The following is a 24,317-nucleotide window of genomic DNA, read 5'->3' as shown; positions in this document are numbered from 1 at the left end:
CAAAAATATTTATAGCAGCTCTTTTCTGGGAGTAAATAATTAGAAACTGAGGAGATGCATTTCAATTGGGGAATGGCTGAATAAATTGTTGAATGTAATTATGATGAATATAAGAAATGATGATCAGGATGCTCTCAGAAAAACTTAGAAAGACTTACATGGGTTGATGCAAAGTGCAATGTACTAGGTCCAATGTAATAGCAACATTCTAAGGTGATCAGTCGCAAATGACTTACCTATTCTCAGCAATACAATGATCCATGGCAACTGTGAAGGACTTAGGATGAAAAATGCTATCCACCTTCAGAGAAAGAGCTGATGGTGTCTGAATACAAATGGAGGCAACTTCTGTTTTTTTTCACTTTATTTTTCTTGAGTTTATTTTTGTCTATGTTTTCTTTCACAACAGGACTAACAGATATATAACCTATTTGGAATTGCTTGCTTTCTCAATGGAGGATGGAGGAGGGAGAAAGGGAGAGAATTTGGAACTGAAAGTTTTAAAAACAAATGCTAAAAATTGTTTTTACATTAAACTGGGGAAAAATTAAATATTAACTAAATACAAAAAAGTGTGTGTCATAGGGATGATACAGTTTCCTTGGAGAAGGATGATCAATGGGAAAGGGGCTATCACTTGACTTTCTCAGTTAAGAGGTGAGTCGTGTATAAATAGATTTATAGTATAATTGTAAATAAAATGTAAATTTCTGATATATTTACTTCAAATGCTTTTTTTCTCCCAATCTGCCTCTTTTCTTTCCTTAGTTTACAATTCTGCTTTCTGTTGTATAAGGTCTTTTTCATCAACATTCGCAAAAATCAATTATTCCTATGTCTCATCATAGTTTAGAAGTGACTTTTGCTCCTTGAAGGCTAGACCAGTAGAGTGAAAACAGATTGAGGGAAAATATATGGGTGGAGGGAAGGAATGAAGCTCATTTTATACCAGTGGTATAAAACTCAAATAGAAAGCACCTATTAAGCTCTGCAAAGGGATCCCTGCAGGCTGATTTTTGGCTTAAAGAAGTACATATTAACATTATTTGAGTTCTATTGTATTTTTATTTATTTTGTTAAATATTTTCCAATTACATTTTGCTTCACTCAGGGGTGTTGCCAGCTGCAGGCAGAATGTTTGACACCTCTGCTTTATACAAGGAGAGATAACAGAAAACTGTAGGGTTATAGATCTCACTAATACTGAAGCTAAATTTACACTCAGGAAAATCCTCATCACACAGGGGAAATAGAGAATATTACCCTGAATGAGAGGACCCCATCTAAGCAAAGCTAGAGCTAGTTGAGAAATTTTTGTAATAGTGTAATGGTAATTTAAATTTGAAGATCTTTCCCACCTATTAATAGGCCCATGTGACCTACTTATATCACAGGAAGCCCAAGTCACACATCATGGGAGGAGCTTGCTGAACAAGAGGAACTGGAAGGGTGGAGCAGGAAATCCTCAGAGCAGTTGGAGCTGAGGGAGAGAGAGGAGGAGTGCTAGCTGTGCTTTGAGTGTGTTTGTGGGAAGGTTATGGGATGACGAGGTTCCATGCTGTTATATTGTGTTTTAAGTTCCTTACTGTTATGATAAAGTGGGCTTACTGTTTTTGGGAATTGGTTGCTGCTATGACAGTTTTGGGATCTGGTCCTCTGGTGTCAGAATAAATGTTTTACTTCTACCTTCTATCTGGAGAGTATCTTACATTCTGTGATACAGAACTACATAGGCATATTCACAATTATTGTTGATGTTGTGTCTATTGCCTTGCTAATACAAATAGTTTAGAAGGGAAATGATGAGGGCCTGACTCAAAGTAGTAACTGTGTGAGCGAAAAGAAGAGGTCATGTGCAAAAGATGTGGAGAGAGAAATTACAAGATTTGACAGCTGATTTTCTATATTGGGTGAGTTGAGTATAAGAAGTTAATGATGAGGCTGGAGATTTCAAACCTCAGTGGGTGGAAAGATTGTTGTGCCCTTGACAGTAAGAGGGAAGTTTGGAATTGGCATGTTTAGGGAAAGAAATAAGAAAAAACTCTGATACAGGGGCTTCAGATTGCTTAGAAATCCTTGGTCTCCACTTTAAGTACCCTCTGCACCTAGTATAATGTAGAACAAGACCACAATGTCAAAATTAGTCAGGGATATAGTCCTGATCAGTGTTTATAGCCAGGGAGAATGGAGAAATTGCACCATGGTGTGTGAATAGGAATTCCTGGAGTTGGGAGTGGGGAGGAAAAGGCCACATTCCTAGAATCATAAAGTCCTAGAATTGAGAGGGACCTCAGAAGTCTAGTTCAATTCTTGCATGAAGCATCCCCTCGATGTATCTCCAGCAAGGGGTCATTCAGTGTTCACTTAAAGACTGCCTCTGGAATGGACCCACTTCTCTCTAACAGTAACCATACACTTAGAAAGCTTTACTTACACTGAACTGAAATCTAGGGACCTTCAACTACCACATATTGCTCCTAGTTAAGTTACACCATGATGGGGGTAGGGAGGAATGGAAGGAAAATTAATCTAATCCTTCTTTCACATGACAATCTTCAACTATTTGACAGTGTTGTTTCTTCCCCCCAAATCTTTTATTCTATAGTGAAACACCACTAGATCTTTCGAACAGTACTAATATGATGTGGCTTTAAGCCTTTTCAATATTTAGTTACTCTCCTCAGGATATACTTCAGCTTGTGGCTTGTGGGGAAGGATGATACTGCTTCCCCAAATGTGGTTTCTAGGAACTCTCAATGTGGTTAATCCAAGCAGAGGACAGGGACACTACTACTTCTTTCACTCTGGAGAGCATTATTATATTAACATGGCTTAAGTTTACAGGGTAGCATGATGGATAATCTCAGAGCCAGGAACAACTGAGTTCAAGTCCTGCTTATGGTAAATTCTGGTTGGATGGCACTGGACACTCAACTTCTTAGTGCCCCAGAGAACTAAAAAAAATGATCATGAGTTGCACAATTACTGATCTACCCTGGTAAAGGGACTTTCCTCAATGGAAGTTCCCTATTCCAGTGAAATCATAGATTAGAGAAAAAAAATTAGCCTTTGGGGATGCCATTAACTCATATTATGCTTGTTATACCAGTAACTTGTATTGACTTTGAAGTCCAGCAAAACCACAATCTTAAAGAGGTGGAACAGAGCTCACAAGCTAACTCATCCAACCGGCTCAAGAATTCCAACTACAACATCCACAACCAGTGGTTATCTGACTTCTGTTGAAGACCTCTCACTGGAGAAGTCTTGGAGGTATTGGAGACCTGGATCCTCCTTCTGTTTTGAAGCAGCCCAGTTTTGTGATCTCTAAACTGTTAGGAATTTTTTTTTCTTATATCAAATCTAAATCTGCCTCTCTAGTTCCTACCCATTATTTCTAATTCTTCACTCTGGGGCCAAGAAGAACAAAATTTTCCATTTAACAGACTATTACATAATTCAATAAAAGATTCATAGCCCCTGTAAGTCTTGTTTAAGCCAGACTAAACAACTAGAGTTTGAGTTCTTTCAATTGATCTCCATACATGTGGTTGCCAGTGGTTTCACAATTCTGGTCACTGTCTCCTGGACAAACTCCAATATGTCTATGTCTTTCCTAAAAGAAGCTAAGATATGGCCCACTAGAGCAGAAAATAGAGAAACTTTCACTTTCTTGGTAAACGGCATTATCATTTAGTCCACTAAAGCCTTAAGTTGCTTTTCATGGTGACTTTAGATGAGGCACAGCTTCCTCATCCTGCTATTTATGAATTTGGCCCTTTGAACACAAATAGAGAGCCTGTAATTGATCTCGATTAAGTTTAATTAACTTGACACATTGTGCTAGTGAGTCGATATCCCTTCAGATTCACATTCCCATTCAATATGTTGTCTATCTCTCAAGGCACTGTATCATTTACAAATTTGATGGGCATGCTATTTATGCTTATATCCAAGTTATTGATAAAAATGGTGACTAGCACAGGGCCCTGGACACTTCCTTCAGGTACTCTCATAGAGACCTCCCTCCAAATTGATTTCTGTTCAGGAATGGTTGAATTTACTCCTTGGGTTCAAACATTCAATCACCTTTTGAAATTTTTACAATTTTAAAAATTTAATATTTTCTCAGTTAGATGTGAAAACAATTTTCATATTTTCTTTTCAAATTTTAAGTTCCAAATTCTCTCCCTCCCTCACCTTTGCCCCTCATTGAGAAAGCAAGCAATTTGACATAGGTTATAATGTGTAGTCATGCAAAAGTCTCCATGTAATTCATGCTGTGAAAGAAAAGAGACAAAAAAAAACAAACCAAGAAGAATAAAGTAAAGAAAAAAGTGTCTCAGATCCACATTCAGGCTCCACCAGTTCTTTCTCTGGAAACACACAGTTTCTTTCATCCTAAGTCCTTCAGTATTTTCTTGGATCACAGCATGGTTGAGAATAGCTAAGTTATTCAGAGTAGATCTTCATCATACAATATTGCTGTTACTGTGTATAATATTCTCCTGGTTCTGCTCATTTCACTTTGCATCAGCTTGTGTAAGTCTTTCCAGGTTTTGCTGAGAGCATCCTGCTCATCATCTCCTATAGCACTATAGTATTCCATCACAATCACATACAACAATTTGTTCAGTTATTCACCCATTGATATACATCCCCTCAATTTCCAATTCTTTCGCATCACTAAAAGAGTTGCTGTAAGTATTTTTGTACATATAGGCACTTTCCATTTTTGTTTTTTTATCTCTTTGGGTTAAAGATCTGGTAGTGGCATTGCTTGGTGAAAGGGTTTTTTATAATCCTTTGGTCGTAGTTCCAAATTGCTCTCCAGACTGGTTGAATCCATAAACAATTTCAACAATACATTAGTGTTTTAATCTCCCCATATCTCCTCCAACATTTGTCTTTTCCTTTTCTGTCATATTAGCTGATATGATAGTTGTGTGGTGGTAGCTCAGAGTTGTTTTAATTTGCATTTCCCTAATCAATAGTTATTTAGAGCATTTTTTCATGACTATAGATAGCTTTGATTACTTTGTCTGAAAACTGCCTGTTCACATCTTTTAACCATTTGTCAGTTCCTCAACTGACAATGGCTCTTATTTCTATAAATTTGACTCAGTTTTCTAGATATTTGAGAAATCACATCTTTATCAGAGAAACTTGTTGTAATTTTTTGCACAGTAATGATTACCAGCTATGTATTTCCTCCCATCCTATTCTCTCCATTTATCATTCTCTCTCTCTTTTCACCCTATTCACAAAAGTGTTTCCTTCTGATTTTTACCTTCCCCAATTTTTCCTTCCTTCTATCAGCCCCAAACTTCCTTCTCTTATCCCCTTCCCCTCCTCCTTTCCTGTATGATAAGACAGATTTTTACACTCAACTAATTGTGTGTGTGTGTGTGTGTGTGTGTTATTCCCTCTGAGCCAATTCCAATGAGAGTAAGGTTCACCGCCTCCTTTCCTACTTTGCCTCATCTTCCCCTCCACTATAAAATTTCTCTCCAGCCTCTTTTATGTCAAATAATTTATTCCATTTTACCTCTCCTTTTCCCCTTCTCTCAGTGCATTCTTCTTCCTCACCACTTAATTTTATTTCATTTTTTAGATAATAATCTTGTATTCAACTCACACTGGTACATTCTACCTATGTATAGTCCTTCTAACTGCCATAATAATGAGAACCTTTTTAGGAGTTATGAGTATCATTTCCTATGTAGGAATGTAAACAGTTTAACCTTCTTGAATACCTTATGATTTCTCTTTCCTGTTTACCTTTCCATATTTCTTTTGAGTCTTGTATTTGAAAGTCAAATTTTCTATTCAGCTCTGGTCTTTTTAGCAGGAATGCTTGAAAGTCTTGTATTTTATTGAATATCTATTTTTCCTCTGAAGGATTATACTCAGTTTTGCTGGGTAGGTAATTCTTATTTGTAATCCTAGTTCTTTTGCCCTCCAGAATATCATATTCCAAGCACTCCAGTTCTTTAATATAGAAGCTACTAAATCTTGTGTTATCCTGACTGTGACTCCATAATATTTGAATTGTTCTCTTTGACTAAGGGCTCTGGAATTTGGTTGTAACATTCTTGGGAGTTTTCTTTTTAGGATCTCTTTGAAGAGGTCATCAGTAGATTCTTTCTATTTCTATTTTACCCTCTGGTTCTAGAATATCAGGATATATTTCCATCATAATTTCTTGAAAGATGATGTCTAGGTTCCTTTTTTTATCATGGCTTTCAAGTAGTTCAATAATTTTGAAAATTTCTCTCCTGGATCTATCTTCAAGGTCATTTGTTTTTCCAAAAAGATATTTCACATTTTCTTCTGTTTTTTTTCATTTTTAAAAATTTTATTTGACTCTTGATAGCTCATAGAGTCATTAGCTTCTACTTGCCCAATTCTAATTTTAAGAAATTATTTTCTTCAGTGAGCTTTTGCACATCCTTTTCCATGTGACCAATTCTACTTTTTAAAGTTTTTTTTCTGCAGTAGTTTTTGAACTTCTTTTTCCATTTGGCTAATTCTAATTTTTAAGGAGTTCTCTTCAGTGAATTTTTATGCCTTTGTTACCATTTCAGTGATTGTTTTTCAAGGTGTCATTTTCTTCCATTGTTTCTTTGGTGCTGCATTTACCAAGCTGTTGAGTCTTTTTTCATGACCTTCTTGCATCACTTTCATTTTTCTTCCCAATTTTTCCTTTTACTCTCTTATTTAATTTTAAAAATCATTTTTAGCTCTTCCATGGCTTGGGGCCAATTCTTATTTTTCTTAAAGGCTTTGGATATAGGAGTTTTGATCTTGTTGTCTTCTTCTGAGTGTGTGTTTTGATCTTCCCTGTCACCACAGTAACATTTTATAGTTAAGATCTTTTTCTGCTGTTTGCTCATTCTCCTGACTATTTCTTGAATTTTAACTCTATGCTAAGTGGGGTTCTGCTTCTGGAGTGGAAAGAGCATCATCCCAAGCTTCAGGGTTTTTTTGTGCAGCTGTTTTCAGGGGTAATTCTGGAAACATCTAAGTTTTTGGTTCTTCCAAGGTGGTATGATCTAGGGAGAGGTGTGTTTACTACTCTCCTGTACTGTGCACTGGTTTGTGAGCAACCACAATCACTCTTTCCCACCCTGGATAGAAGTCTGGAAATGGAATTTTAATGAGAGACTGGCTTATAACTTGATCAGAAAGAGATTAGACTAGATGGGTGCTAAGGTTATTCAAAGTAAGAAGGAGAGAGGAAGAGAGAGAGAAGGAGAAAGAGAGGGAGAAAAAGAGAGGGAAGGAGAGAAAGAGAGACAGAAGGAGAAAGAAAATGGAGTGATAAAGGAGACAAAAGGGGGAGGGAGAAAGGGGGAGTGAGAGAGAGGGAAGGAGGGAAAGAGAGAAGAAGAAGAAGAAGAAGAAGAAGAAGAAGAAGAAGAAGAAGAAGAAGAAGAAGAAGAAGAAGAAGAAGAAGAAGAAGAAGGAGGAGGAGGAGGAGGAGGAGGAGGAGGAGGAGGAGGAGGAGGAGGAGGAGGAGGAGGAGGAGGAGGAGGAGGAGGAGGAGGAGAGGGAGGGAAGAAGAGAGAGAGAGAGTACATTCAGAGTCAAGGGTCAACTTGAATATCTGAGATATTCAAAAATAAATTTTAGGCCTCACCATAATTCATCTTCTTACCCTACCCCAAATTGCAAAGGACCACAGTTATAGTGGATAGATTGCTTTTAATCTCCCTTAATGTTCCTCATGTTCTATGCAAATCACAGAGACTGGGCTGGATGGTAAAGACCAAAAAGAATTGGTAAATTTCACTCCATTTTTCAAATTGTTTTCTGTTAATTTTTGTTTCCTGTTTTTTGTTACTTATTACATTTTGTGTTACATTATGGACCACACAAAAGCATGTCTGGACTCTTATAAAGAGCATTTGAATGTCTCCACAAATACATGAATAAAGTAGTTGTAACTCCATCTGTCTTTTAAGTAATTTTTTCTCTACTTTTGTAGTTAGTAAAATGACATTTTCAAGACTTTAGATCACTTATGTGAAAGCAAATATTTCAATGTCTCATGGGAGGGAAGTGTTACCTTCTTTGGATAAGGATTTTCCTAAGGGCGGTTAGGGAAATTCCTGGAAACACATTATCAGACATGTATCATCCAGAGGAATCTGAGATCAGGTTTCACTCCAAATTCTAGTTTGTTCTTGCCAGAAAGGTTAACCCGCTTTCACCACTTCCCGGATTCTCTTCCCCTTAATTCAATTGAACATGTACCAATGGAGCCTCTACCAGGTGCATACAGATGGGACCTCCTGTCCTGAATTTGGGCCAAAGTGGAACAGATAAAGCCTATACACATGAGCAGGCAAAAAGGGAAATCCTAGACCATTCTAGATGTGAAAAATAGCTGTGGTTAGAGACCACGGTGAATGAACATCACGCTTGATCTATGCTCTCTACCCACACTGTAGTAATTTCCCCTGGTATTATATGGAAAGAAACTTCTGGAAAACAGCATAGTATTTAGGCATTTCCCTTTCATCTAGCTTTTATCACTTATTTATAGATAATATGAATAAAAGTGATAAATGAAAAGTACAAAAAAGTGGCCTATTTGGCACAATGCATAGAACATAGGGCCTAGAGCCAAAAAGACTTGAGTTCAAATTTGTGCTCAGCCACTTACTAACTGCATGACCTTGGAAAAGTCACAGAACCTCTGTCTGCCTCAGTTTCCTTAACTGTAAAATGGGAATCATCATCATAATAATAGTAATAACACCACTTACTTCTGAAGGTTATTATGAGGGTCAAATGAGATATTATTTGTAAAGCACTTAGCACAGGGCCTGGCACATAGGAGGGATTTAATAAATACTTTTTCTCTTCCTTCCTATACACAGCAAAGTTCTGTGCCTATTTGGCCTTCCTTCTCCTTTAGTATTGCCAGTTACACCTGATGCATATATGGCCTATATGGCCCTAACTGCGTCCGTGGACAACTGCCCACAGAGGTTAACTTCCCGTGACAACTCAGATAAGGGAGTAACGAGCTATGAACAAGACAAGCGCCAGGACCTTGGGTAAGTGGGGGAATAAGGCCGAAGCCAGTGGTTTTTATGATAGATAAACGGTTTTTCTATGGTTATTTTCTATATGGCCATTCTAGGCAATTCATACAGAGGGCACAGTAGGGCATAGGAGAGAAGAATGCTATATGTGGAGTCCCAGGACCCAGGTCTAATTCCTAGCTCTTCTAGGAAGTCACTTAGTTTCTCCAAGCCTCAGTTTCCTCATTTGTACAGTGAGAGAGCTGCATTAGATGACCTTTGTGATCTCTTCCAACTTTAAATCTATTATCCCATGAATAGTAAATGTTGAGGTTAGAAAAGTTGACTGGGGCCAGAACGTAAAAGTCCTTGAAATCCAGACTGAGTGTTCACTATGTTCTACCCAATCTAGACTGCCAAGTGTTCTCCGAACAGTAGCCACACACACTTCTGTCTCCCTGCTTGTGCTTGTTTTCTGTATTCCTGGAAGGAACTTCCCTCCATCTCTACCGACTGAAGTCCTTGTCTTCATTCAAGATTCAGATTAGACCTAACGTTCTTCACAAAGTTATTCCTGACTCTCACAAATGAACATAATCTTCCCCTCTTCCAATTTTCCTGGAATACTTTTCTTAGGCATTTCCTTTGCCCTACCACCTTCTGCCTTATTAACATACTTGTTTTTTACATGTTAAATAGGCTTATTGGGAATGTGACCTTCTGGAGGGAAGGAAATGTATAGCTTTTTCATCTTTATATCCCCAGTGTCTCATTGAAAAATAATTTTTTATTCTTTTTAAGTCATGGAATAAAACAAGCATATCCATGACATAGTATAATAATAAAAAAAGATGATTACACATGAAACTATAAATCTACTCTGCACAACTTGTTATTCCTTTCAAATATACAACAAAATTATCATGTAAATTTTTTCTTCCCTCCCCCACTCCTGCCCTAGAGACGGCTAGCATTAGATAAAAATAGGTATTTATATGTAAAATTATTCTATTTATCAGTTCTTTCTCTGGATACAGAGAACATCTTTATTCATATGTCCTTTCTAGTTAATTTGGGTATTTATAATAGTCAAAATAACTTATCCACTCCAAGTCATTCTTAAAAACAACATTCTTTAACAAACAAACAAAATCTACTTTTAAAAAATAGCAAAATACTTGAAGAAAGAAAGAGCTGGAAAACATCTGACTGTGGGGGAAAAGCTAGGAAGATTAAATGAATTGGCTCCCTAAGGAAAAAGAATCCAGAGACCATAACAAAAAGGACACCTAAAAAGAGGCATCTTGAGATAAACTAAAAGATTCTGGCACCTTGGGCTTAGCATCATGTTCATCTTCCTGAAATATCCTTTCCTCTATATACAATGCCCAGGGCAGAAGAGGTGATCAATATACAATTACTGAATTGGATTAAACTTTGTCTTGTAGGCAATATAATTTTTGAAGGTCTAGTTTTACAATTAGGGGATGGACATGTTATGATTTCTAGGTTCTTTTTTCTTAGGGAGTCAATTCACTGACTCTCCCTGTCTTTTTTTCCTCAGCCAGATGTTTTCAGCTCCTTTTCTTCTTTTTTATTAGGTTTTTTGGTTTATCAGATAAAAAATTTGTTTTATGTTCAAATTAACAAGCTTTTTTTTTTCTTTCCTTCCTATGCTTCTCCACCCAAATTGAAAAAAGGAAAGGGACAGGAAGGAAACAAAAGAGAAGGGAAAAGAGGAGAAGGGAAAGGAAGGAAGGGGAAGGGAAGGAAATTGAACAAATAGCCATTCAGGCAAAACAAATTTTCTCATTGGCCATGCACCTATGTCTGATTCTTCATCTCGTATCTGATACCTCTCTGGCGGGAGGCATGCTCCTTCATTGTCAGTCCTCTGGAGTTATTTTTGGTTGTTATATATTTATAACAGATCTTTTTAAAATTACATAAATAATTTATTTTTAGAGTCTTTTTTCAATTACAAAAAGTCATTTTAAATATTTTTTGTGCATATGTTCCTTTTCTTCTTTGTTTGATCTCTTTAGGGGTATATTGGTGGCTCTGGGTTAAAAAACAAAGTACTCACAGTTAGTGACTTCTGAACTCACTTTTTTTGATTTCCAGAATGACTGCATTCTCCAAGCATATTTTCCCAGATAGAAAGACTTTGATTATTTCCCTCCAAGCACTTTTTGGACTCAGTTTCTTACTTTTTTTCTTTCTAGTAGTGCCAATTCTAGGTTTTTAGAGGTCCCAGGGATAACAATGATTGGCTTGGCTCCCTGCATTCCTCTGGTTCCTTTAGCTAAAGTCATTGAACACCATCTTCTTTCTTAGTCTTATGACTGCTATTATGCAGGATATATGTATGTATGTATGTGCATGTGTGTGCATGTCTGTGTGTGTATCTGTGTACTAGGTACCACTCCCCTTTCTCAACTCCTCTCTTATTTGAATGAGTGGGCAGAATAAATCATGTTTTCATCTGAAAGTATGGCTGCCAATGGCTAGAGTTGTTAATTCAGAGTCACAGACTCTAAGACCTGGAAGGAATCTTAGATTACAACTAGTCCAACCTGTATCTGGGCTATAATCCCTTCTACAATGGCTTCAAGTGATGATTTGATCTCAGTTTGAAGACTTTCAAAGAGGGAGAATCCATTGTCTCCAGAGAAAGCTTATTTTTGGAGAGCTCTAATTGTTAGGAAACTTTCCCCTACCTACATCAAGAAGAAATTGCTCCTTCTACAGCTTTCACTCAGTGTTTCTAGCTGTGTCCTCTTGAACATAGATCTAGTTCTGCTTCCAAAAGGGAGCCTTTCAAACACTTGAAGACACCTACCACATCCCCATTATGCCTTCTCTTCACATTAAACACTCCTAATTCCTTCTATTGATTCTCTTCAGCTTGTCCTCTAGTCCTCTCATCACCAGATCTCTCTGTTCTAGATATACTCCATAATGTTCAGGGTGTTTCTTAAAACACCTCAAGCTGAACATATTGCTCTAGACATTGCCTGATAAAGACAAAGTGGAGTAGAGCTATTAGAGACTGTCAAAACAACAGCAAACAAACAGAAACAAAGAAATAAAAAGGGAAAGAATCCAAAAGGAAAATGAGAAAGATATGGATTCAGGATACTTCATCCTCTTCTTCCACAGTGTCAATGGCACTGGACATTTGGACAACTAGAGATTTGGCTTGATTTTTCAGTATCAATGTACTCTCTGTCCCAGTCAAGTCTGTCCTCAGTATGTGTGGCAAAGGCTGAGGTGCCAAAGAGCAAACCTATGCCAGCCCTCTGGACATTGTTTCCAGGCAGATGAGGGTCAGGAGAACAAACAAACAGACAGACAGACAGACAGACAGGCAGGCAGACAGACAGACAAACTGTATTATAATCAAAAGAATAATCAAAGATAGGATAGGACCATTGCTTGGGACTAATAAGGAAGGGAAGAGAATAAGCATTTATATAGCCCTTACTATGTGGTAAGCACTGTGCTAAGCACTTTACAAACATTATTTCATTTGATCCTCACAACAACCCTTTGAGGTAGGTCCTGCCATTATCCCCATTTAACAGTTGAGAAAAAAATAAATTGTTTATTCCCCCCGCCCACTACATGTAAAAATTTTTAACATTTGTCTTAAATATTTTGAGTTCCAAATTCTCTCCCTCCCTCCCTTCCCTCCCTCTCTCGTTGAGAAGTCAAGTAATTTGACATAGAGTATGCAGGTGCAAATTTGCAAAACATTTCCATGTTAGCCATGTGAAAGAAAACGAAGAAAACAAAGTAAAATACGGGAAGTAAAGAAAGCGTATGCTTCCATCTGCGTTCAGCCTCCATCTGTTCTTTCTCCGGAGGTATATAACATTTTTCATCTTAAGTCCTGCAGAATTGTTTTGGATTATTGCGATGCTGAGAGTAGCTAAGTCATTCACAGAGAGACAAGCTGAGGAGTAATGGAGGGAGGAAGACCATAGAAGGAGAACACATGGGAAAAGGTTTGATGAACTGAGGGGCTAATTCTTTCAAGCTCAGAGCACAGGAGCTGTGTGTGGAGGGTGTCAGAAGAAAGTTGGGTGTAGTCAGTGGATACCAGAGGATGGTGACTTATCCTAAGGCTAGGGACTGCCTCATAATCTGTTTCAGTTTTCTACCCACAACCTGTCTTTATTCTGACCATCCACGCATGACAGTTTTCTATTTTCATTTGCCAGTGGGTGACAAAGCCTCTCCGTAGCCAATTAGAATTAAGGCTCTGCTTTTATATAACGTCGATGTGAGTTGGTCTCAGTGTTTTATGATCATTGGCCATGGAAATGTATGTGCGGTCTCTACTTTTGTTGGGTGTCCTGGTCCTTCCAGAAACTTGGGCTGGTAAGTGTAGCTTCAGATTAAACATCTACCTAGAGACAAATGTCCAGAGGGCCGGGCAGGTTTGCTCCGTGGCACCTCTGCCTTTGCCGCAAATACTGAAGACAGAATGGACTGGGACTGGAGGGAGCCGGGCTGGGGCGGGGTGCGTTGATACTCTCACGACCTAGTCCCCACCCTAAGCCACTGCCAAGGTTTCCGATGTTTCCGACTCAGGCTCTCACTCCCTGAAGTATTTCTACGCCGCCATGTCTCAACCCGGGCAAGAAAAACCAAGGTTCATCGCTGTGACCTACGTGGACGATCAACAGGTTTTGAGCTTCGACAGCGACAGCGAGAGCCAGAGCCCGGAGCCCAGGACCCCGTGGATCGAGCGGGAGATCCCCGATTACTGGGAGAGGGAGACGCGGATCTCCAGGGAAGCCACGCAGCGTTATCGAATGTGCCTGCAGAAAGTGTCTGGGTACTACAACCACAGCGAAGGAGGTGAGTGACCAGAGTGACCCTGTATTACTTGTCGAGTCAGCACAGCTACTGCCTTCACACACAGCCTGGCTGGGAGTTGGGAGTAGGGTGAGGGGTGGGGCTTGGGAGGGAGCCGAAACGTGGAGAGGAGAGGGTGTGGCCTCAGCGCGAGAGGAGCAAGATATCTGACCCTGTAGGAATGGTCTTTCGGGTCGAGACACAGTGTGATCCTGATGCGACGCCGCCCTGTGGCCCATGCTGAATCTTCTTGGGGTTCTCAGGGGTTCACACATACCAGAGACTGTCAGGTTGCGAGGTGTTCTCCAATGGGAGCTTCAGCCGCGGCTTCGTGCAATACGCCTACGACGGACAGGACTACCTGGCGCTGGATACCGAGACGCTGCGTTGGATCGCTGGGAATGCAGGGGCCCTGAACAATAAGCGTAAATGGGAAGCGGATCCAAGCGTTGCGAAATATTGGAAGGGCTATATGCAGGAGGAGTGCGTGTACTGGCTTCAAAGATACCTGCAGAACGGAGAGGAGACACTGCTTAGGACAGGTACCTTCTTACCTTCCCCCTCTGCGGCACCCCCTCCCTAGGTGTTCTATTGGGCTTCCTCACCCTGAGGCCATGGTCCCAGTCTGAGTGTGCTGTGGACCGAAGTGGGCTCAGTTTCCCTCTCCCTGAATGGGGGAGGTGGGGCGGGGTCTCTACCTCTTCTCTTCCTCCCCTGCAGTCGCAGTCTTAGGGTCCGGTCTTCCGAGACGTAAGGGCGAGGGCCAAAATTTGTCCAGGCCTGGACTATGAGCCCTCTCCCTGTGTCTAGTCTATTCTTGTCTACCTGGAAGATCAACCTCTCAGACAACGAGCGAAAGGCCAGGCTGACCATGCCTCTGATTTTGGCCCCACAGATCCGCCCTCCGTACAAGTGACCCGACACACAAATTCTGACGGGGAAGTGACCCTGCGGTGCCGGGCTTTTACCCTGCGGAGATCTCCCTGATTTGGCTGAGGGATGGAGAAGAACAGCTCCAGGAGACGGAACTCATTGAGACCAGACCTGCGGGAGATGGGACCTTCCAGAAGTGGGCAGCTGTGGAGATCCTCTCTGGAAGCGAACAGAAATATACCTGCCGAGTTCAGCATGAGGGACTACCTGAGCCGCTCTTCCGGAAATGGGGTGAGGACAGTGAGGTGGGACTTGGGGGAGCTCTCCTCTCCTCCCCACTCCCAGCGACAGAAGGATCTGGAGCTATTCTTGAGTAGGGGAGAGTGGAACGGTGTTTGGGGAGAGCGAACTGAGCCCAGAGAGGGGGCAGGGTTTCTCACTTTGCGTTTTCCTTTTAGAGCCGCAGTCCTCTGCCGCAGGGCTCTCTGCTGCAGTCATCACTGCTCTCCTCCTCCTCCTCGCTGCAGTCATTGCGGGAGTTGTGATCTGGAGGAAAAATGCTTCAGGTAGGGAAAGGAGAAGGCGGCTCGGTAAACAGCAGGTATGGTGGGGATTCTGAGTAGTCTCATCCTGTTTCTGTCCCACTCAACAAGTCTCCTATTTTTCACATGAAGACTAAGAATAAGACCCCCATGGGGCTAATAAAAGAACACCTTTTTAACAGATAGTCCACTTCGGATACAATAGGGTCAGCGAGCAGGGTAATTCAGACTCAGACCACAAATAGATCTAGAAATTTAGATCAAAAGAATTGAGTTCCTGGAGGGGGGCGGGGAGGGACCAAGCTTAAAAATCTGTATTCTCTTCCAATTGGATTATGATTCTGTGCTAATCGAAGAGTCATAGTCACAGAACTTTGTTCTAGGGGTAAATGGCCAACCAATTGAACCTCAAGGGTACTTGCTTCTTCTGAACTTTCTCACTGAATTGTTATTACTATTTTCCTTCTAGATAGAAAAAGAGGGAGCTATACTACAACTGCAAGTAAGTAAAGGGTCAACATGGGGATAGATGAGGAGGGTTGCTTCATTTAAACCTGGGACATGAGAAAAGGAACCCAGAGTCTCTCCTCTCTCTTCACCTCTCCCTGCCCTTTCCCATTCTCCTGTTCTGAGCAAGATATTCCTGAGCGGGTTATCTCTCTCCCGTTTCTCCAGGTAGTGATAGTGCCCAGGGATCAGATGTCTCTCTTACAGCAAAAGGTGAGAGTCTGGTGATTCAAGAGAGGGGCTGGGGTAAAGGGGGCAAATGCAATGAAGATGAGTATGTCAGTGGTTGGGGTTAAGGGAGTCTCTGATTTTTGGAGGGGTGGTGAGACAGGCTGTTCACAGTGCTGAGGGGCTTGATGGTAGAATTGACTTTTTTCGTGTCTTTCCTTAATATGTTTCCTTTTTCAGCCTAAGGGAACTGCCTTGTGTGGAACTGAGGGAAACAAACAAGCACACCAAATAGAGGCACCTATTTCTCCATTTCCTTTCTCAGTTCCGTTACTGTGTCCTCCCTTGACTGGCCTCTGTGATGAAGCCCATATACCTACCAGCCAAACCTTATGGTAGAGAGCATCGGTGCCCTCGCCCTATTATTTTGTGCCTTCTCCTCATCCACCTGCTTTCTCTCTGTTCTGCTGGAATTTACAGGGAGAAAATTAGAGGGGGTGGGGAGCAGAGAGGTTTTCGACTTTTCCTTTCTCCCCAGCTGTTACGTCTGATCTTTTCCTTTAGAGAAATAACTTTTCCCTCCAAGTATTGCTTTGGCTGCATCCCATAAATTTTGGTATGTTGTCTCATTGTTGTCGTTCTCTTTAATGATTGTTTGATTGTTTCTATGATCTGTTCTTTGATCCACTTATTCTTTAGGATTACTGATCTTTTTCTTCATATTTGCTTAATGAAAGAAAATGCATTTTGAATAATTTTTCTTGATGCCTCAATCCTCTTCTCCACCCATCCCCCACCATTCAAATCAAACTCATGGGATTATGCATGACATATTATGTCAATACAAAAAGGAAAAGGAATTAAAGACTTGAAGACTTTTCATAGTCATCTTGGGGGCTGTGCTGAGTCTGTGGTCACAGGTGGGGGTGGGGCTAAGTTAAGGAGGTGGCCACACAGGGGACACAGTTTGTACATAGTAACTCCTCAAATATTTGCTTTTTATTTAGTCATTTCTCCCCCATGCATTTTGTTCTGTTAGTCTGAATATGTGGTATGACTGACATTTTGCAGGAATTCAGAAAGATCCTAGGTTTCTGTAACCATGCCGTGACAGCCTGATGTCATAAATACTTCAGTGACAAACTAGAGTGCAGGAAGACTCATCTTCATGAGTTCAAATCTGGCCTCAGACATTTACTAGCTGTATAACCCAGAGCAAATCATTTAAAACTGTTTGCCTCTATTTCCTCATGTATGAAATGAGCTGGAGAAGGAAATGGCAAACCGTTCCAGTGTCTTTGCCAAAAGAACTCTAAATGGGGACACGAAGAGTTGGACATTACTGCACAACAGCTTTGAGTGATAATAGACCTACAGCTAGAATGTCAAAGGCTGCATAGTAAGACCCTTGTATTTCATTGAGAGAGGCAAGTGGTATAGTGGAAACTTCAATAGAAATGCCAGCTCAAACTCTTACTACTTATGTGACTCTGGACAAATCCCTTAGCCCCTCTTGACCTCAGTTTCATCACCTGTAAAACAGGTACAGTAATACCACCTACTTCATAGGGTTGTTGTGAGGATCAAATGAAAAAGTGTATGGAAATGCTTTGCAAACCTAAGAGTCATATAGAAATTTTAGCTAGCTAGCTAGCATTTTACAGGTAAGGAAACTGAGGCCCAGAGAGGTTAATTTTGCACGGGTAATAAGTGTCGGGTAGATTTAGAATCCAGGTCCTCCAGAGCTAGTCCTCTTTTCACTCTCCCAGGTTTTTAACCTGTAGTTAGACAAGTTAAACAAAGGTTATATAATCAACATACAGGTTATATAATCAATATCAATTTTGTTTTCATGTTCATGTGTGTTTGAGTGTGTGTGCGTGTGCGTGTGCATGTGCATGTGTGTGCATGTGCATGTGTGTGTGTGTGTCTGTGTGTGTGTGTGTGTATATGTATGTATGTGTGTTCTAGCTTTACCCCTTAGCCCAGGAAACTTCAGTGTTTTAGTGTCCTACATGTATAGACTATTAGAAGATTCAGCACTTGGGGGATAATAATGATGATGATGACAATGATGGTGATATCAGTAATAATATTAATGATAATAATCGATGCTTTATGGTTCATGCTTTAAGGTTTGCAAAGTACTTTATAATGTTATTTCACTGTACCCTAGGTGCTATTATTATCACCTCCATTTTATAGATCAGGGAACTGTAAGTTGTTGAAGATCATGTATCTAGTATGGGTCTGTATGAGTGTAGTAAGAGGTAGGACTTGAATCCATGTCTTCCTACCAAGTCCAATACTCTGACTACTGCATCTTGTTCACATTTTGGGCTGTTCTAGGGCTGACAGTTCTTCTTTATGTTTATACAGTTTTCTGCAAGTGGTCTAAATTTGGAATCAGTAAAGAGGGATCTACTGGATCCTAAGCATAAAGGAGCCCTTGTTGTGTGATACATCCTGCTAGAGAAAAAAAAATGTGTTCTACTTTTTCTACTGCTCTCAGCATTTCTTTCCAAATAGAAATACATTTTAATTACTTATATTTCAGTATTTTGTTTCCTCCGAAGACTGACTTGGCATTATTAGATAGTTCTTCTTTTCCCTATTTCAGGTGCACCCACAAGTTTTCACTTGATCAGAAATCCACGTGTGTGTTACATTATTTTAATTATGTGATTTGTCGCATTGCACTTCTATTATAATTAGTAATTAATTCAAGGTAGCTAGTTACATTGTGGAGGGAGCAGACTAAAGCTTAGGCTCTATTGTTCATTAACTAGAGGAACATTTATAGTTAAAATCTGAGTTGACTCACACCCTGGAGTTAGGTGGGTGACATTTGTTTCACACTCAAGGATTAGATGGCAAGGTGGATAGAGTGTTGGACCTGAAGTCAGGAAGACTTGAGTCCATATTTGGCCTCTGACAGTTACTATGTGACCAAGTCACTTAACGTCTATCAGCCTCAGTTTTCTAAACCATAAAATGGAGACCTACCTTCCTGGATTGTTGTGTGCTTAGCATATAGTGGGCACTTAATAAATACTTGTTTCTTTCCTTTCTTTTCCTTCTTTCCTCACTTTCTCTCTTCTTTCCTCCTTCTTCCTCCTTCCCTCTCTCTGCTCCTTCTTTCCTATAAAGAATGCCACTCCTTAAGAATAAGAACTCTCTTATTTTTTCTATTTGTATTTACAGTACTTAAAATAGCATTTGACACACAGTAAACAGTTAATAGATTTTTATTTCATTCATTTATCCTTCATGCCAAATGTCCAATGGATGAATATATTTATTTATTCAGTTTTAGTTTTCAATGTTCACTTCCATAAGATTTTGAGTTCCACATTTTCTCTCCCTCCCCTCCCCCACCCCCAAGATGGCATCATTCTGATATAGGCTATACATATAAATTCATATTAAACATATTTTCACATTAGTCATATTGTAAAGAAGAATTAGAACCAATGAGAAAAACCAGAAGAAAGAAGAAATGACAATTTCCAAGAACTGGAAATTGAGGAGATGCCCATCTGTTGGGGAATAGCTGAACAAGTTGTGTTATATGAGTGTAATGGAATACTGTTATTCCATAAGAAATGATGAGCAGGCAGACTTTAGAAAAACCTGGAAAGACTTACATGAACTGTTGCTGAGTGAGGCGAGCAGAATCAGGAGAACATTGTACTCAGTAACAGCCACATCATGTGATGAGTAACTTTTATAGACTTACCTCTTTTTAACAATGAACAAATCTAAGACAACTCCAAAAGACTCATGAAGGAAAATGCTATCCACATCAAGAAAAATGACTATGGAGTCTGAATGCAGATTGAAGCATATTATTTGTGCTCTCTCTCTCTCCCTCCCTCTTGAATTGCTACATCAAAGATTATGTAAAGTTTTATAGCCTTTTGGTTATAGTAGAACATCTTGTTTGCAACAAAAGGACAAGGGAATCTCTTTAAGGATTTCTCTCAAACAGATGATAAAGGGGTTAACATGATAAGCAAGAGTGAATAGGTGGATGACCCCACTTAGGAAGGGAGCAGCCTTAACCCATTCCTAACCCATCTCGATTATTGACTTGGCATAAGAGTAAGTGCTGTACCACTCCTCTCCTCTTCCTACTGATGTCCTCCTGGCTTACAGATTGAAGGATAAATAGTTTGATTTCAAATAGTCTTAATATCTCTGATTCTTAATATCTCATTCTATGCTCTGAATCACTAAACTAACAATACAGCTGTTCTATAAAACATATATCTTTTTCCTTACCCTCTTTCTTCTCCCTCCATCTGAGTTATGTAAATTGGTTATTGATGCAAAAAATGGAAAATTGGTTTTAACAATTCTCTAGAGAATTTTAGAACAATTATAACAATTCTGTAGGGAAGTCAAAAGTTGCTATGATGAGAAAATCTAAAAATTGCATTAGTCACTAAATGTGATCTTCTTGCCAAGCGGAAATTCCAATTAAGAGCAACATTGGTTTAAGGTATGTTTTAATTCATATAATATCATAAAGAAGGATAGTGTATGATTCTTAACATTATTGCTCCATAAAATAGGCAGAATAGAAGGAAGACCAAGTTTAAAGATTTGTTGTTTATTAGAATTAAGGAGGTAGGGGAGACTGAGGACAATGCCTTGTAGATAGTAACTACTCCAATTTTTGTTTTTTATTTAGTCATTCCTCCCCCATGTAGTCTGTTCTGTTACTCTGCCAATGTGATATACTTGACATTTCCTAGGAATTGCTAAATCTCCCTCTGTCTCTCCCTCTTCCTCAACATGTTTAAGAATTCAGGGATCCAACTTGCTAGAGAGGAAAGAGGATTGCCTGATGCAGCGTGTTCCTTGGAAAAGGAAGATGCTTGTCATTGTGGTTCTTGTACAGTGTCCTTCTTAAAGAACTTATATAAAAGGGGGGGATGGATAGAAGGGAGGGGAGAAGTAGTAAGGGAAAAGGGAATGAAAAGGGAGGGGGCTGATAGAAGGTAGGGCATAATGAGGGAAGCAAAACTCTAGTGAGGAGAGAAAGGGAAAAAGGAGAAAGAAAGCATAAATGGAGTGGGGGGATAGGATGGAGAGAAAAACACAGATAGTAATCATAACTACAAATATGAATGGAATGAACTCTCTCATAAAATGGAAGTGGATAGCAGAATGGATCAAAAACCATAATCCTACAATATGTTGTTTACAAGAAACACACTTGAAACAGAGGGATACAAATGGGGTAAAGGTAAATGGCTGGAGTAGAATATATTATGCTTCAGCTGAAGTAAAAAAAGGAGGGATAGAAATCCTGATCTGAGAGAAAGCAAAAGCAAAAATAGATGTAATTAAAAGACATAAGGAAGGAAACTACATCTTGCTAAAAAGCACCATAGAAAAAGAAGTAGTATCATTACTGAACATATATGCACAATTTGGTAGACCATCCACATTCTTAGAAGAGAAGTTAAAGGAGTTACTGGAAGAAATAGACAACAGAACTCTACAAGTGGGGGACCTGAACCTCCTCCTCTCTGACCTAGATCAATCTGACCACAAAATAAATAAGAAGGAAGTAAAGGAGGTGAATAGAATTTCAGGAAAGTTAGATATGGTAGAACTCTGGAGATAATTGAATTCAGATAGAAAGGAATATATCTTTTTCTCAACATTACATGGCACCTTCAGAAAAAACTGACCATGTACTAGGGCATAAAAACCTCACAATACAATGGAGAAAGGCAGAATTATTAAATACACCCTTTTCAGATGATGATGCAATAAAAATATATGTAATAAAGGGCCATGGAAAGACAGACTAAAAATTAATTTGAAACAAAATAATCTAAACCTAAAGAATGAGTGGATCAAACAACAAATCACAGAAACCATCAATAACTTCATCCAAAAGAATGACAACACCAAATAGAAATACAATATGACCAGGTAGGATTTATGCCAGGAACGCAGGGCTGGTTCAACATTAGGAAAACCATCAGCATAATTGGTCATGTCAACGACCAAAGTAACAGAAACCATACGATTACCTCAATAGATGCAGAAAAAACATTTGACAAAATACAACACCCAGGGAACATAAGAATCAATGGAGTCTTCCTTATAATGATAAGTAGCATCTACCTAAAACCATCAGCAAGCATTGTATGTAATGGGGCTAAGCTAGAAGCCTTTCCAATAAGATCAAGAGTGAAAGAAGGATGTCCATTATCACTGCCGTTATTCAATATGGTGCTAGAAACATTAGCTTTAGCAATAAGAGAAGAAAAAGACATTGAAGGAATCAGATTAGGCAAAGGAAAAACAAAGCCACTGCTCTTTGCAGATAATCTGATGGTATATTTAGAGAATTCTAGAGAATCTACTAATTAACTTCTTGAAAGAATGAACAACTTCAGCAATGTTGCAGGATATAAAATAAACCTACATAAGTCATCAGCCTTTCTATATATTACTAACAAAGACCAACAGCAAGAGATAGAAAGAGAAATTCCATTTAAAGTTACTGTAGACATTATAAAATATTTGGGAGTCTACCTGGAATAGATTGGGTACACATGTTGCAACAGTCAATGACTATAGCAATCTAATCTTTGATAAATCCAAAGAATCCAGCTTCTGGGCTAAGAACTCACTATTTCACAAAAACTACTGGGAAAATTGGAAAATGGTACGGCAGAAACTGGGTATAGGCCAATATCTTACACCGTATACCAAAATAAAGTCAAAATGGGTTCATGATTTAGAAATAAAGGCTGATACTATAAGCAATTTGGGAGAGCAAGGAATAGTTTACCTGTCAGATTTATGGGAAAGAAAAGAATTTATGACACAACAAGAAATAGAGAGCATTATAAAATGCAAAATGGATAATTTTATTTTGTTAAATGGAAAAGCTTTTGTATAAACAAAGCCAATGCAACAAAGATTAGGAGAGAAGCAGTAAATTGGGAGAAAATCTTTACAACTAGTGTCTCTTATGAAAGGTCTCATCTCTAAAATATACAGGGAAGTGAGCCAAATTTATAGGAATACCAGTCATTCCCCAACTGAGAAATGGTCAAAGGATATGAACAGGCAGTTTTCAGAGGAAGAAATTAAATATATCTATAGTCATATGAAAAAATATTCTAAATCACTATTGATAAGAGAAATGCAAATCAAAACAACTTTTAGGTACTGCATCTCCCCTGTCAGATTGACTAACATGACAAAACAGGAAAATCATATATGCTGGAGAGGATGTGGGAAAATTGGAATGCTAATGCATTGTTGGTGGAGTTTTGAACTGATCCAACCTTTCTGGAGAGCAATTTGGAACTTTACCCAAAGGGCTATAAAACTGTGCATACCCTTTGACCCAGCAATACCACTTCTAGGGATGTATCCCAAAGAAATCACACAAGTGGGAAAAGGTCCTGAATATTCAAAAATATTTATAGAAGTTCTTCTTGTGTTGGCAAAGAATTGGAAATCAAGGGGATGCTCATCAATTGAGGAATGGCTAAAAAACAAGTTGTGGTATATGAATGCAATGGAATACCATTGTGCTATAAGAAATGATGAGCAGATGGACTTCTAAATAACCTGAAAATACTTATATGATCTGATGCTGAGTGAGGGGAGCAGAACCAGGAGAACATTATATATACACATGGTATCTCTGATGACTGCCTTTGATAGACTTGGCTCTTCTCAGTAATGCAAGGTTCTAAGACAACTCCAAAAGACATATGATGGAAAAAGCAATTCATGTCCAAAGAAAGAATTACAGAGTCTGAATGCAGATTGAAACAAACTATTTGCTCTCTTTGTTTTTGTTTGTTTTTGTTTCTGTTTTTTCTTCTTTCCCATAGTTCATTCCATTGGTTATAGTTCTTTTTTACAGCTTGACTATAGTGAAAATATGTTTAGTGTGAAGGTATATGTAGAACCTATATCCAATTGCATGCTATCTTGGGTGGGGAGTGGGGAGGAAAGGAAGGAGGAGAAAATTTGAACATAAAAACTTGAGGAACTGAACTTTGCAAACTAAAACTAAAAATAAATTAATTTTTAAAAAAGAATTTTTACAGCCAGTGTCTCTGATAAAGGCCTCATTTCAAAAATCTATAGAGAAATGAGTAGAATTTACAAGAATGCAAGTCATTCTCCAATTGATAAATGGTCAAAGGATATGAACAGGCAGTTTTTGGAGGAAGAAATTAAAGCTATCCATAGTCATATAAAAGGCTCTAAATCACTATTGATTAGAGAAATAAAAATCAAAACAAGTCTGAGGCATTACATCACACCTATCAGA

At 39.0% G+C, this 24,317-nt stretch overlaps 1 pseudogene; it reads left to right on the top strand.

Annotated features, from left to right (window-relative positions):
* The first annotated feature begins 13,357 nt into the window (after positions 1-13,357).
* Positions 13,358-16,590, top strand: LOC118858249 (annotated as a pseudogene).
* The last annotated feature ends 7,727 nt before the right edge of the window (positions 16,591-24,317 follow it).

This window comes from Trichosurus vulpecula, chromosome 7, assembly GCF_011100635.1.
Source record: "Trichosurus vulpecula isolate mTriVul1 chromosome 7, mTriVul1.pri, whole genome shotgun sequence".
Taxonomy (NCBI): Eukaryota; Metazoa; Chordata; class Mammalia; order Diprotodontia; family Phalangeridae; genus Trichosurus; species Trichosurus vulpecula.
The sequence above is the reverse complement of the archived record's forward strand: the minus strand, read 5'-3'. Positions and strand labels throughout refer to the sequence as shown.